The sequence below is a fragment of the Lactuca saligna genome, chromosome 3 (assembly GCF_052625555.1).
Source record: "Lactuca saligna cultivar CGN05327 chromosome 3, ASM5262555v1, whole genome shotgun sequence".
Classification (NCBI taxonomy): Eukaryota; Viridiplantae; Streptophyta; class Magnoliopsida; order Asterales; family Asteraceae; genus Lactuca; species Lactuca saligna.
Window position 1 is genome coordinate 66721010 of NC_136419.1, and position 14105 is coordinate 66735114.

The following is a 14105-nucleotide window of genomic DNA, read 5'->3' on the forward strand; positions in this document are numbered from 1 at the left end:
GAAATTTTCTGACAATCACAATATAGTTGTTTTACTATTTGATCCACCAACTACTCACCAGGAGTTCAAGTCTTTGATTCATGGACTCAAAAAATGCTATCTTGCACATGCATTCAGGACAAATCCTATCATATGTCAAGACCTGATAAAGCAATTCTGGAACAACGCCTTAACAGTGAAGACTCAGTGGAATCACTTATTAATGGAAACAAGATCATGATGACTGAGCAAACCATTCGGGAGACATTGAAAATCAATGACCAGTCCGGGTTCCCTACTGAGATTTCCATGGAGCAAACGGCAGAAATTGTTGAAAGGATGGGATATTAGGGAGTGTTTCCTCCGACCATAAAGAAGTTGTTGCGTCCTTATTGGAGATTTCTTGGACAATCCTTCATTATCTACATCTCAGGTAAAAGAGTTGGTGTTGATGAGATCTCACTGCTGAACACTGGTGCCATAGCTGCTCTTGCTTGCGGGTCTTGATTTCAACTTTTCCAGATACCTTTTGAATGAGATGATGAGAAACTTGGAAGGAAAGAGAATAGATAAGTTTTTGATGTTCCCGAGGTTCCTACAAATGATTTTGGATAGTAAATACCTAGAGTTGAATAGAAAAGGAGAATCATTGGACTTGAAATCCTTGGGATCAAATACCTTTGGGTTGATGAAACAGAACCGAAAGGTTACAAAATTTGAATTCAAAGGAAAATACCCATTGGCAAAGTTTGGTCAATTTGCGAAGATGAACGATGCATCAGAATCAGAAAGCTCATCTGACGATGAGCATATTTGTTGGATTAGATGTCTAAGCCCATATCTATTATTGGTATGCACTCGACCCGAGGGTAGCATGGTCCATTTGGGTTGCATAACACCAAGACAATTTGTTAGGATGGACTCTTGAGAGAAGGTTATATATGATTTATTAATATACTATAAGTTCTAATATATTAATATGAAATCCATATGTTTTAATTAGTATTGATCAAGAATTAATTTGGAATTAATTTAGTGATCAAAAGAGACTAATTAAATCAATGAGGACTAGTTGTGTAAATTAGTTATATTTATATGTGTTGGTCTTATAATCCATGTTGGACTAAGGTTATGTATGGATACATAAAGAGTTGGGCCACATGAACCATGGATCATAAAACCCATGGGTATGGATTATTGTTAACCCATGACCCTTGGAATTCTACATATAAATATATGAGTACATAGCCAAAATCATTGACTTGAGGGACTAAGAGTTCATTAAGTTGGTTTTGGTGTGGAAGGATTCTCTTTCAAGAGCCACCTGTGTCCTAGGTGAGTTGTGAGCCATTCGAGGCATTCATACTTTTGGTGCTAAGCTCTTAAGGCCAAATACAACAAGGTTTCAAGCTACGTAAAAGGTATGTCATCCTAACTAGTATTTCATACTGTTTATCTCAATTTCATGCTAGTTATAGGCTTAATGCTTTGGAAATACTATTACATTTATAATTAGATAAAACATAAATGCAAGGCGTTTAGGGTTGTATGTGCACCATAGGATGTTGTAGTATACAAAACCTAATAGTGGTATCAGAGCCATGAGTTGTTTTTTATTATAATTGATGTTATTCTTGGTTTTCGAAGTAAAAAAACGAAATTTCTGCATTCTGTCAGCAGGACTCACCGAGTCCACTAAGTGACTCGACGAGTTGCTTGAAGATTGTCTTCGACTCGTCGAGTGCATCAAGGGGCTCGACGAGTTGGCAGTCCTGAATGCAAATTTTCAAGTTTTTTGGTCTGTTTTGGATTTGGATCATTACCACAAAATGTTTTTGTTCATTAAAATTGATTTTGATTTTGTGGTAATGATTATCCTCATCCAAAAACAAGATAATTGTCAAAGTTTCAAGATTTGTATTAGTTTATATGCTGAGATAATTTCTTGAAAATTGTTGATGTGAATTATCTTTAATTAGGACTTTGATCTAGATTATAGAAAATTATTTTATTATTGTGTTATTTGGAATAATTGATCTTAATGGTTTTAATGAACTCCATAACTTGTCCTCAAGTTATGGAATATGAAGAGGTTTTCCTATAAAAGTTCATTTAGATTCACAGGTTATGAAAAAAATGTCACACCCCCAAACCAGAATGGCGGAAACATTCGTGGGTGGATGACTTCACGTAGTATCACAACAATTGAATATTGTAAAGAAAGTAACACAACCTACATATATATAAAATGAAAACGTATATTGTTGCGTTATACATGTTATCAAAAGAATATTACAATATGATGATAAATGTTCAATAATAAAAACATCCTTTGTGTTCCTTCTCCCAAAAGCTGGTAGTTACCTGTATCACTGATTCCCTGAGAAATACAAGTGGTTTTGAAAAGTGTCAACAATTAAGTTGGTGAGTTCATGAGTGTTTCGAGTTGAAAAGTATATCCTTTTTGGTAAACGAGGTTTTTAGAAAGTCCAATATTTTCTTGTAAGATGATTCAAAAGTTTCCAAAGTTGAAATGCGTTAGTATCTTTTATACTCAAATGATAAAAACAACTTTGTATGAAAAATAATGTAGAAAACTGCAATGCACATATGAATCTCGTAAATGAATCTTGTTTTATACTTTTTATGTGAGTTTTATAACCATACTATTGACACTGACGGCCTGTAACAACATTCTTCAAGTGTTGCAGTGTTATGACATTTGTCACCCCAGACCTGCCGGTCTAACTATAGCTAGTAGTTTAGGTGCGGGATTGTCAATCCCGTATAGATCTATACACAAGTATCACGCTCTCCCTCCAAGAGATTATGGTATATAATACAGGACTTGAAATGCATACAAAAATGTACGTTGAAGTTTGAATATCTCACATTGCCTAGTATAAGTAGATTTACAATGAAATGACCTTACTTCTTTTGAAAGTGTTTCGTTTTTCAAGATGTATATGTAAAATGTAGGACTGACTTGTTAACTATACCCATTATAGTTTTTCAAATAGTATATTCCATTTAGTAGAAATCACTTAGTGACATAATCGCTCTTGTATACATAAGATGTTTGTATCGATATTCGAAGATAGAGATTTCATTTATGTTTATAAAACGATACTTTAATGTGTAATGTACTTGTATTTCCCCCCCTAAAACATGAAAAAGAATTGAAAAGTAGGGGTATGAACTCACTCGTTAAGTTTGAAGAGAGAGGTTAGAGTTGAGCAGAGTTTCGACCGCGGAAAGTTGCGTCTTCGGGTTCTCGGGAATCTCTGCAGTGTAGATCCTTCGTCGGGGGCTCGAGTGCGGAAACCAAGGTAAAGAAATGGTCTCTGGAACTGGGAGAATGGCTAAGGAATTGTGAAGGTGTGCCAAAACTCGAAGCTCATGCGATCTATTTATAGTGCTGGAAGAGTGAGTACGCGGGGCGTAATTTTGGAGTACGCAGGGCGTACTCACGTACGCAGCGCGTACCTCGTTACGCTGGGCGTAAAAATGCGTCATGGCTTACGACTCCTGGCTAGCTAAGTGTAGCTTGGGCGGGCCGATGGGACTCGACTCTGGGTCTAGTACGCGGGGCGTACTCCCAGAGAACGCGGGGCGTAATCCGCCCTGTCCTCTTCTAAATTCCGTAACTTTCGCGTACGAGCTCCGTTTTTCGTGTTCTTTATATTCACACGTAGGTGAGATTATGCTCTACAACTTTCATTTAGACTCCGTCGGCTAGTTTTGTCTTTATTTTTAATGATATATTTTTAATAGGCCGGGCCTCCTAAAGTTCGTTTAAAAACTCATAGGTTCTTTATTCGACGTCGGTTTTTGTTTGTCTTTTCATCCATTTGTTCCTATTGTGGAGATCTTCAACTCTCATTTGGATTGCGTTAGCTAATTTATACTCGATCTTGAATTCGAGTTTTTAGCCCTCTACTACTGTTACGAAACTTCGAAAAATCGTAAATTCTTCATACGAGGTCCAATTTGGGCGATCTTTTTATGCACGCTCACCTTTTAACGAGATCTACAATTTCTGCTTAGATACTTAAGGCTAAAATGCACATTATTGAGATTTTACTTTTTACGTCAAATAATGTTTTAACGGCGTGTCGTAAATATACGAGTGGTTATAATTTCTTCAATATAACCCGGTTTTGGGCGTTCTTTATGTTTTCGGAAACCTTGACACGTTAATTAGTATTGGATGCATCCCAACTTAGATATTTGAATACTTTATTTTCAAGGTTAATTTAGTTGTATTTGACTTTTGAGCGTTACAATGCTTTTGGAAAATATAGGGTTGTCACATCATCCCCCTGTTAAGGGAATTTCGTCCCGAAATTTAATCTAAGATAGAGTTTACAGATTAGGAAAAAGATGCGGGTACTTTTGTTTCATTTGATCCTCTCGTTCCCAGGTGTATTCAGGTCCTCGCTTGGCGTTCCATCGGACCTTTACGATAGGTATGCAAAATTTTTTTAGTTCTTTTGACTTCCCGGTCCATAATCTCTACTGGTTCCTCTACAAAATGGAGGTTTTCATTTATTGTAATTTCGTCTAGAGGGACGACAAGGGTCTCGTCGGATAAGCACTTCTTTAGGTTTGATACGTGAAAGGTAGGGTGTACGTTGTGGAGTTCCTGAGGTAGTCTAAGTTTGTAAGCCACTGGACCGATCCTGGCAAGGATCTCGAGTGGTCCGATGTATCTGGGGTTCAGTTTCCGACGTTTTTCGAAGCGTATCAATCCTTTCCAAGGCGAGACTTTTAGTAGGACACGGTCTCCAACTTGGAATTCCAAGGGTTTTCGTCTCTTATCTTCATAACTCTTTTGTCTATCCCTTGATGCTTTTAGACGTTCTCAGATTTGAACAATCTTCTCCGTAGTTTCCCGTATGATTTCTGGCCCAGTAAGTGTGTTGTCAGTTGCTTGTCCTTTTGCTAGTTGTGTGTCCCCCACTTCGGCCCAGCATAAAGGTGACCTACACTTGCGGCCATAAAGGGCTTCGAACGGGGCAGCTTTGATACTGGTGTGGTAGCTATTGTTGTACGAGAACTCGACCAAGGGTAGATGTGTGTCCCATGCTTTGCCAAAATCGATTACGCAAGCTCTCAGCATGTCTTCTAGGGTTTGTATGGTTCTCTCGCTCTGGCCATCGGTTTGAGGGTGATAAGCGGTGCTCATGTCTAGTCTTGTCCCCAAAGCTTTTTGTAGCGACTGCCAGAACCTTGAGGTGAATCTACTATCTCGGTCCGAGATAATGGATACGAGCACACCATGCAGTCGTACGATTTCTCTGAGGTATGTCCTTGTTAACTTCTCCAATTTATCCGTCTCTTTGATCGGTAGGAAATGTGCTGATTTAGTTAACCTGTCGACAATTACCCAAATGGTGTCGAGTCCGCTTGTCGTTTTGGGTAACTTGGTTATGAAATCCATAGTTATCCGCTCCCACTTCCATTCGGGTATTTCTGGTTGTTGTAATAAACCCGAAGGCTTTTGGTATTCTATTTTGACCTTAGCGCACGTCAGACATTTACTCACGTAGGTAGCAATTTTGGCTTTCATGTTCGGCCACCAGTACAACTTCTTGAGGTCGAGATACATCTTGTCGGAGCCGGGATGTATGGAGTATCGTGTTTTATGGGCTTCGTCCATGATGATTTCTCTGAATCCACCAAACTTTGGTGTCCATATCCGATCCATGAAATAACGAACTCCGTCGTTCTTGGTTTCAAGGTTCTTATCCATTCCTCTTAGGGCTTCTCTTGCCACATTTTCGGATTTCAAGGCTTCTATTTGGGCTTCCTTGATTTGCATGGACAGGTGTGAATGGATCGTCATAGTTAGGGACTTCACTCGGCGACCTGAGTATTCCTTCCGACTGAGTGCATCAGCCACTACATTAGCCTTTCCGGGGTGATATCGAATTTCGCATTCGTAATCACATAGTAGTTCTACCCACCGTCTTTGTCTCATGTTGAGTTCTTTCTGGTTGAGGATATGTTGAAGGATTTTATGGTCAGTGAAGATCGTACATTTCGTGCCGTAGAGGTAGTGTCTCCATATCTTTAGAGCGAAGACGACTACTCCTAGCTCAAGATCGTGCGTTGTGTAGTTCACTTCATGCGTCTTTAGTTGTCTTGAGGCATAGGCGATGACCTTCCCTCGTTGCATCAGGACACACCCGAGTCCTTGGTTTGATGCATCACAATAGACCCTGAAGTCCTCCGTCCCTTCTGGCAGGGTTAGGATGGGCGCACTACATAATGCTCGTTTTAGCGTTTGAAATGCGGCATCTTGTTTTTCTCCCCAGTCAAAGGTCACATTCTTCTGAGTTAGTGTGGTGAGTGGCTTGGCAATCTTGGAAAAATTTTGTATGAACCTTCGGTAATACCCGGCGAGTCCTAAAAATTGCCGGATCTCTGTAGGGGTTCTTGGAATCGTCCAATTCTCTATTGCCTTGATCTTCGAGGGATCCACGTGTATTCCTTCCTTGCTTACTACGTGTCCTAGGAAATTCACCTCCCGAATCCAAAATTCGCACTTGGAAAATTTTGCGTAAAGTTTCTCTGCCCTTAATGTTTCCAGAATCTGGCGGAGATGTTGGCTGTGTTCTTCCTGGCTTCTAGAATAGATGAGTATATCATCTATGAACACCATCACGAATTTGTCCAGGAAGGGACGACATAATCGGTTCATCAAATCCATGAACACCGTTGGAGCGTTTGTCAATCCGAAGGGCATTACTACAAACTCGTATTGACCATATCGTGTTCGGAAAGCCGTTTTGGGGATGTCTCCTTCCAGTACTCGCAGTTGGTGATAACCAGATCTTAGGTCGATCTTTGAGAAGTAGCTCGCACCCTGTAGTTGGTCGAACAGATCGTCTATGCGTGGTAAGGGATATCGGTTCTTGATTTTCAGTTTGTTCAGCTCTCGATAATCGATGCACATGCGAAAAGATCCGTCCTTCTTTTTCACGAACAAGACTGGTGCTCCCCATGGTGAGAAGCTTGGTCTGATGAATCCCTTGCTCAACAGCTCGTTCAATTGACTGGACAGTTCCTGCATCTCAGCTGGAGCTAAACGGTAAGGTGACTTCGCTACTGGGGTAGCTCCGGGGATTAAGTCGATTCTGAATTTGACTTGACGTTTCGGTGGGATTCCTGGGAGATCTTCTGGGAAAATGTTTGGGAAATTGCAGACTTCCGGAATGTCTTTAATGTTCTTTGGTTCTTGCTTCTGGTCTACTATGTGGGCTAGAAAGGCATGGTATTCTTTGCGAAGATATTTTCGTGCTTTAATACAGGAGATGATTTGCAAATTTGAACTAGGTTTGTCTCCATATATGATAAGATTTTCACCGTTGGGAAGATTGAGACGAACGGCCTTTTCATGGCAAAGAATGTCGGCATGGTGAAGACTCAACCAGTCCATACCGATGATTACATCAAAAATTCTTATCGAAATGGGCATAAGGTCGATTTGAAATAAGTGTTCGTTTAAATTTAATGTGCACCCTACGTACATATCACTTGAGCTTTCTGTTTTTCCATTAGCCATTTCTACAGTGAATGTTTTATTAAGTGTTTGGGGTCTTTGGTTAAGTAGGTGTTTGAATTTATGACTCACAAAACTTCTCTCCGCACCGCAGTCAAAGAGTATGCATGCATAAATGTTGTCGAGGAGAAACGTACCCGTAACTACTGTTGGATCAGTTATTGCTTCATTTTGACCTATCGCCAGCACTCTCCCAATACCACCAACATTCCTTGTTTTGGGGCAGTCCCTCTTGAAATGCCCAGTTTCTCCACATCTATAACATGCTTGGCTTACCCCAGTACCAGGAACTTGAGCGACTAGCCGCGCCGACGCTTTACAGAAACGGGCAGTGTGCCCTTTCCTGTCGCAGTTCTTACAGTACATCTCGCGGCAATTACTGTGGTGATGGTAGTTGCATTTGCTGCACTTGGGCAAGTTCCCTGCATATTGTTTTGGTGGCGCAGGGGTTGTAGGAGTTGTGGCGGGAGCAGTAGCAGCATGAACCGCTACCATTTGCTTCTTTGAAGGTTCTTGCGAGGTTTGCCCCTTTCTCTTGTTCCAGAATTTCTTCTTGCTGTTGTTGTTGGCATTGTTATTGTTGTCGTTGTTCCCTTTGGTTGGTTCAGCTACTATAGTCGTGACTCCTTGGCAGACGCCATGATCAACGAGAGATTGCGCCAGTTCCTTGGCGCTGTCGAAGGTCATGGGCTTGGAAGCTAACACACTTCCTCGCAGTTGGGGTGATAATCCCCAGATGTACCTCTCCACTTTTTGGCTTTCTAAAATCAACATCCCTGGGAAAAGTGTTATCAAATCGCTGAACCTGTTGGTGTAGCCTGCGATGTCCGAGCCTACCATCGAAAGGTTCCACAATTCTTGTTCAAGCTTCTGAATCTCACCTCTTGGGCAGTATTCCCGAAGGAGTATTCGCTTCAAGTTTTCCCAACCCATGGAGTTTGCCACCACTAGTGTTAGTGTCTTGACATGGCCGTTCCACCATGTCAAGGCGCGTTCAGAGAATGTACAGGCAGCAAATTTTACTTTGCTTTCTTCAGAGCATGAGCAAATTTCGAATACGGCTTCCGTTTTCTCTATCCATTGGGATAGAGCCAATACTCCCCCAGTCCCATAGAAGGGAATAGGTTTTCCATTGGTGAAGTCTTTGTAAGTGCAGGCTCCGGAACGGCCTTGGCTTGGGCCATTTGTAAAGCTGTTTATTCCTCCTCCTGACCCATTGTTGCTCATTTGAGCCATCGTCGCGGTTACAGCGGCTGTTACAGCAGTTTGGAACATAGCTGCATCCATAGTTGGAGGGGGTGGTGAAGGTGGTGCTGGAGTTGAGTTTCAGCGTGTTGATCTTCGAGGAGGCATGTTCTGGTAGAGAAAATAAGAACGAATACTATAAGTTTCTAATGTTTTGAGAATCGTGTAGTTGAGGGTTAGTCGTATCTTGTAATTTGTTTTGACTTTAGTTTTTGGTTTCAAATTAAATACAACAATTTAATTAATTTCAGAGGTTTCGATAGGTATATAAAGAAGTACTGCATATTTATATATATGTCACACCTAAGGTGTGTTACATTATGCTTCTAGTTTTAGGAAAATTTGACCTATCTAGAGGTCTTCGTTTACAGATACAAAAGAAAAATAAGAGAAGAACTTTATCCGAGATCCTAGTCTATATCAAAATTGTTGGAGCTTGAACAAACTCTACTTGTGGCGTTTGGAGCTGGATTCGGCATCTGACCGTTTGACTCCCATCAGTCGCCTCTCGAAATCTGCTTGTTGTTCTTTCATCTCTGTTATTTCGTCTAGAGCTGTTATCATTTGATTCTGAAGCGTTCCAGTGTAGATTTGGGTATTCTCATGCAGTCCTTCCAAACGGCGGATGTCAGCGGCGTTACCTTGGGTAGCAGCATTGATCTCGCGAACTCTGGCTGCTTGTTGGTCTGCCTGGTAGTTCTGGTTAGCTATAGCATTCACGACAACAGGAAGTGCTCGATCAGCTGAGCCTCCCCCACGGACGTTGTAAAAATCCCGACACATGCCGAATGGAGGGCGTACACCTTGCTGACGGCTCCAGTAGTAGAGGTGGCTTCCCCGGATTGGAATGGGTCCCGGTTGATATGGTCTGATTACGGGAGGATGGGGGATGGGAGGGTCGATTACTTCCGGTTCGGAGTCTGTTCCGTTAGAAATTTCCACGATCTCCTCGTCGACTTCGTATTCTTCTCCGACTTCGATTTCGAATTCTTCTTCGACTCCCTCCTCGAACTCTTCTTCGACCTCTTCTTCGACTTCCTCTGGGTCTTCCTTCGGGTCTTCTTCTATCCAGCCGCCGTTACCTTGATTTAGGTAGTAGGGGTCTCCCGGTAAAGGAAATTCGGCCATTTGTCTGTACTGGGATAGAGGTATGAGATTTTTATAAGAAAAGAAATTTCTATTTATCGACTTCCTAAGCCTATTTATATCTTTACTGGGCGCAATATTTTATCGTTCAATTATTTTTAACAATAGACTTATAGTATTTCAATTCAGCGAATCTAGATTTTATAAGTTTTTGGCTTGTTGACTACTACGACCATTCCTCGACGTACATTGGTCAAATCCAGGATAAATATAGTTGATCAGGCTATATTTATTCTTGATTTGATTACATACCCCAAGGCTCAATCGTGGTATCCCACTTGCCATACTACTTTTTAGAAAAACTTGCCATGATACGAGACTGATACATGCGGGTAAAAATGTATATATTTAAAGAAAATATATTTCTATGAAAATGTTTTTATCAGAGGGTTTTTGGTTCCCATTGTATTTATAGTTTGTATATCTTATGTGGTTTGATATACTTAGTTCACTATAAACAATGCTCTGATACCAATCTGTCACACCCCCAAACCAGAATGGTGGAAACATTCGGGGGTGGATGACTTCACGTAGTATCACAACAATTGAATATTGTAAAGAAAGTAACACAACCATCATATATATAAAATGAAAACGTATATTGTTGCGTTATACATGTTATCAAAAGAATATTACAATATGATGATAAATGTTCAATAATAAAAACATCCTTTGTGTTCCTTCTCCCAAAAGCTGGTAGTTACCTGTATCACTGATTCCCTGAGAAATACAAGTGGTTTTGAAAAGTGTCAACAATTAAGTTGGTGAGTTCATGAGTGTTTCGAGTTGAAAAGTATATCCTTTTTGGTAAACGAGGTTTTTAGAAAGTCCAATATTTTCTTGTAAGATGATTCAAAAGTTTCCAAAGTTGAAATGCGTTAGTATCTTTTATACTCAAATGATAAAAACAACTTTGTATGAAAAATAATGTAGAAAACTGCAATGAACATATGAATCTCGTAAATGAATCTTGTTTTATACTTTTTATGTGAGTTTTATAACCATACTATTGATACTGACGGCCTGTAACAACATTCTTCAAGTGTTGCAGTGTTATGACATTTGTCACCCCAGACCTGCCGGTCTAACTATAGCTAGTAGTTTAGGTGCGGGATTGTCAATCCCGTATAGATCTATACACAAGTATCACGCTCTCCCTCCAAGAGATTATGGTATATAATACAGGACTTGAAATGCATACAAAAATGTACGTTGAAGTTTGAATATCTCACATTGCCTAGTATAAGTAGATTTACAATGAAATGACCTTACTTCTTTTGAAAGTGTTTTGTTTTTCAAGATGTATATGTAAAATGTAGGACTGACTTGTTAACTATACCCATTATAGTTTTTCAAATAGTATATTCCATTTAGTAGAAATCACTTAGTGACATAATCGCTCTTGTATACATAAGATGTTTGTATCGATATTCGAAGATAGAGATTTCATTTATGTTTATAAAACGATACTTTAATGTGTAATGTACTTGTATTTCCCCCCCCCCCCCTAAAACATGAAAAAGAATTGAAAAGTAGGGGTATGAACTCACTCGTTAAGTTTGAAGAGAGAGGTTAGAGTTGAGCAGAGTTTCGACCGCGGAAAGTTGCGTCTTCGGGTTCTCGGGAATCTCTGCAGTGTAGATCCTTCGTCGGGGGCTCGAGTGCGGAAACCAAGGTAAAGAAATGGTCTCTGGAACTGGGAGAACGGCTGAGGAATTGTGAAGGTGTGCCAAAACTCGAAGCTCATGCTATCTATTTATAGTGCTGGAAGAGTGAGTACGCGGGGCGTAATTTTGGAGTACGCAGGGCGTACTCACGTACGCAACGCGTACCTCGTTACGCTGGGCGTAAAAATGCGTCATGGCTTACGACTCCTGGCTAGCTAAGCGTAACTTGGGCAGGCCGATGGGACTCGACTCTGGGTCTAGTACGCGGGGCGTACTCCCAGAGAACGCGGGGCGTAATCCGCCCTGTCCTCTTCTAAATTCCGTAACTTTCGCGTACGAGCTCCGTTTTTCGTGTTCTTTATATCCACACGTAGGTGAGATTATGCTCTACAACTTTCATTTAGACTCCGTCGGCTAGTTTTGTCTTTAGTTTTAATGATATATTTTTAATAGGCCGGGCCTCCTAAAGTTCGTTTAAAAACTCATAGGTTCTTTATTCGACGTTGGTTTTTGTTTGTCTTTTCATCCATTTGTTCCTATTGCGGAGATCTTCAACTCTCATTTGGATTGCGTTAGCTAATTTACACTCGATCTTGAATTCGAGTTTTTAGCCCTCTACTACTGTTACGAAACTTCGAAAAATCTTAAATTCTTCATACGAGGTCCAATTTGGGCGATCTTTTTATGCACGCTCACCTTTTAACGAGATCTACGATTTGTGCTTAGATACTTAAAGGCTAAAATGCACATTATTGAGATTTTACTTTTTACGTCAAATAATGTTTTAACGGCATGTCGTAAATATACGAGTGGTTATAATTTCTTCAATATAACCCGGTTTTGGGCGTTCTTTATGTTTTCGGAAACCTTGACACGTTAATTAGTATTGGATGCATCCCAACTTAGATATTTGAATACTTTATTTTCAAGGTTAATTTAGTTGTATTTGACTTTTAAGCGTTACAGTGCTTTTGGAAAATATAGGGTTGTCACAAAAAATGAAATGCTTATTTTAAATACCATCATAAAATAGTTTTATGTCTTCCATAATTTATCCTAGAGTTATGGAACTTGAAAAGTCTTCCATAAAAACCATATTAAACTCATAAGTTATGGAATCTAAAAGTTTTTGAATTGTTCAAATCAAACCCTAGAATTTTAAAATTTTACAATTCAACCCTTATACTATTGTAATATTATACGTTTAATATATATATATATATATATATATATATATATATATATATATATATATATATATATATATATATATATATATATATATATATATATATATATAAGAGTAAAGTCAATATTACCGTTAGTAGGCCTTTTGAGCATTCTAACACTCCTATGGTGTACATGCAACCCTAGAAACCTTGGATCTATGTTTTCTCTATTATACATGCAAATATGATTTTTCCAAGGTTCTCATCCTAACTAACATACCATGGGGGACTTGTAATATAAAACTTAGTGGAATGACATACCTTTTGATGGTGGTTGATTCCTTGGAGCTTCAAGAGCCTAGCACCAATAATGTGGATGCCTCAAGTGGAATCACAAATCACCAAAAACACCTTGGAAAACTTGAGAGAATAGTAATCACACTAGAAATCAGCCCACTCTTGTTTTATCACACACTAGTTCCACTTCATGTGCCAACGACCTCTTTATATAGTATGGAGGATTAGAGTTACATCCATGTAAACCCAAATACCCATGAACTTTCAATTCCATAGGATCCATGGATTAAAAACTCCATGGACTATCCATGCAAGCTTAGCCCAACCTAAATGAACTTGGCCCATCCTATATATATATATATATATATATATATATATATATATATATATATATATATATATATATATATATAAGAGTCCATATTTAATTAGTTCCTTTTGATCACAAAATAAATTATTGGTGAATACTAATTAAATAATATGATTTCATATTAATATATTATAACTTATAATATATTAATAAACCATAGGCATAGTATTCTCAAAAGACTATCCATACAAATTGTTCCGGTAAAGTGCAACCCAAATGGACCATGCTACTCTCGGATCGAGTACATAGCAATAATAGTTATGAGCTTAGACATCTAATCCAACAGTCTCCCACTTGGATAAATCTAAAACTCTTAGTGCAAGTACGACTCCAAAATCCTGACTAGCAATCTTAGCTCTTAAAAGTTGTTGTCGAACTCTGACCTAGTCAATGACGCATCCATTAGATAAGGGATCATATATTCCTCCATTCAAGATATAATATGAACTGAGACATGGATTATAATCATTATCTCTATGCGTTTGTTGTTTCCTGATTTCCGGTTTATGATGACCGACTAATTGAACAAATCAAATCAATCCAGGCTTGGCCACGTACTTAGGGATATCATCACTAAATCATCGAGGGGCCCACATATATCGCTTTTATTCCTCCAAGGGTAAAAGGAATGGATAAACTTCAACCCAAATGTTCGCTAGTACTTA